Consider the following 2,584-nt stretch of genomic DNA (forward strand, 5'->3'; position numbering starts at 1 on the left):
TGTAACATGTCACAGAGGAAGAGGCCCTGTATGAGGTTATAGAATACAGACAACACCATCACACTGACTTCCATGGATGAGTTATACCATATACCTCTCTACTGAGACCGGGACATATTGTTCAGATATAATAATAATAATAATAATAATAATATGGATATGTATAACAGGGTACTGGCATGTAGGTACTTCAGAGTACCAGATCTACTGGGCTCCGTCCCAAATGGCATCATATTCCCTATATAGTGCACTACTTTAGACCACTGGTCAGGCCTGGTCAGGAGTAGTGCCCTACATAGGGAATATGATGCTGTGGGCCTGGTCAGGAGTAGTGCCCTACATAGGGAGTATGATGCTATGGGCCTGGTCAGGAGTAGTGCCCTACATAGGGAATATGATGCTATGGGCCTGGACAGGAGTAGTGCCACAGAGGGAGTATGATGCTGACGGGCCTGGACAGCTGAGTAATGCCCGACATGAGGGAGTATGATGCTGTGGGCTGGTCAGGGAGTAGTGCCCGACATAGGGAATAGATGCTATGGGCCTGGACAGGAGTAGTGCCCTACATAGGGAGTATGATGCCGTGGGCCTGGACAGGAGTAAGTGCCCTGAGCATAGGAATATGATGCATGGGCCTGGTCAGGAGTAGTGCACTGACATAGGGAGTATGACTGCTATGGGCCTGGACAGGAGTAGTGCCCTACATAGGGAGTATGATGCTATGGGCCTGGACAGGAGTAGTGCCCTACATAGGGAGTATGATGCTATGGGCCTGGACAGGAGTAGTGCCCTACATAGGGAGTATGATGCTATGGGCCTGGACAGGAGTAGTGCCCTACATAGGGAGTATGATGCTATGGGCCTGGACAGGAGTAGTGCCCTACATAGGGAGTATGATGCTATGGGCCTGGTCAGGAGTAGTGCCCTACATAGGGAATATGATGACAGACTGACAGGCCGGTAGACAGACTGACAGGCCGGTAGACAGACTGACAGACCGGTAGACAGACTGACAGGCCGGTAGACAGACTGACAGGCCGGTAGACAGACTGACAGACCGGTAGACAGACTGACAGGCCGGTAGACAGACTGACAGGCCGGTAGACAGACTGACAGACCGGTAGACAGACTGACAGACCGGTAGACAGACTGACAGACCGGTAGACAGACTGACAGGCCGGTAGACAGACTGACAGGCCGGTAGACAGACTGACAGACTGACAGGCCGGTAGACAGACTGACAGACCGGTAGACAGACTGACAGGCCGGTAGACAGACTGACAGGCCGGTAGACAGACTGACAGGCCGGTAGACAGACTGACAGACTGACAGGCCGGTAGACAGACTGACAGACCGGTAGACAGACTGACAGGCCGGTAGACAGACTGACAGACCGGTAGACAGACTGACAGGCCGGTAGACTGACTGACAGACTGACAGGCCGGTAGACAGACTGACAGACTGACTGTATGTAACAGAGATATATCATCTACACATGGTGTACGACCAGTATGACAATGTATGCACTCACTAACTGTTAGTGGCTCTGGATAAGAGCGTCTGCTAAATGACTAACATGTAGAATGAGTAATATGGAATGGATGAGTTGAGGAGCTCTGACTGAGCAGCACAGAGACTGATGATGATGATGATGGACTGTGCCTAGGAAAGTAGATGAAGGTAAAGGAGACTTAAGGCTGCGTTTCCACAGGCACCCGATTCTGATCATTTGTCCAGAATTAGGTTGCCTTGTGTTAAAACGCAGCCATAGTGCCAGAGGCTTGGCTTTGGTTTTGTCCTGCTGCCGACTATATATCTACATCTGGCACAGCTCAGGCCAGAAGGCTGTTTTAGCGTGGCCAGCGCCGTTGAGGCTACCACCCCATAGGAATCCCCACCCGGTCGGCCACTTTAAACTAATGGCGCTGCAAACGCTAAAATGGCCGTTTGGCCACTAAAGGTCCCCTATCGTTCTCTATGGGCAGACTGGACTACACAGGGTAACCCGGTCATCACTAGTTACCACAGCCACAAAGGGATACCGGATAAACCCCGCATATTTCTACAATTTCTCTCATTTAAAATCTGATTTTTAAAAACCCAACCGTCATTATATCCTCTCACACAGCTACTGAATGAAGTCATCGCCTTTTCTGTTTTACGGTTTCATAATGTGTGTGTTTGAAATCATTTTGCGGAGGTTTTGTTTTTAAGTTGAAGCCCTGATAAATAAATGTTTTCTGCTGAGCTTCTGTTAATGGCCTCATTGTGTTTATACCATATGTGTAGGGTGATACAATTCTGTCAAGTTAAATCCAACATTGTAGACATTTCTGTTAAAAGATCACTTTTTCATGATGCATTTTTTTGCCCCAAGTTGTAATGGTCCTCTGTAGCTCAATTGGTAGAGCATGGCGCTTGTAACGCCAGGGTAGTGGGTTCGATCCCCGGCACCACCCATACGCAAAAATGTACGCACACATGACCTGTAAGTCGCTTTGGATAAAAGCGTCTGCTAAATGGCATATTATATTATAAATTGTAGTCTATCGGGTCATGATTGAACTACAAATCCAAGCTGGCG

Source organism: Coregonus clupeaformis, unplaced genomic scaffold (assembly GCF_020615455.1).
Source record: "Coregonus clupeaformis isolate EN_2021a unplaced genomic scaffold, ASM2061545v1 scaf0537, whole genome shotgun sequence".
In the NCBI taxonomy this organism is placed as follows: domain Eukaryota; kingdom Metazoa; phylum Chordata; class Actinopteri; order Salmoniformes; family Salmonidae; genus Coregonus; species Coregonus clupeaformis.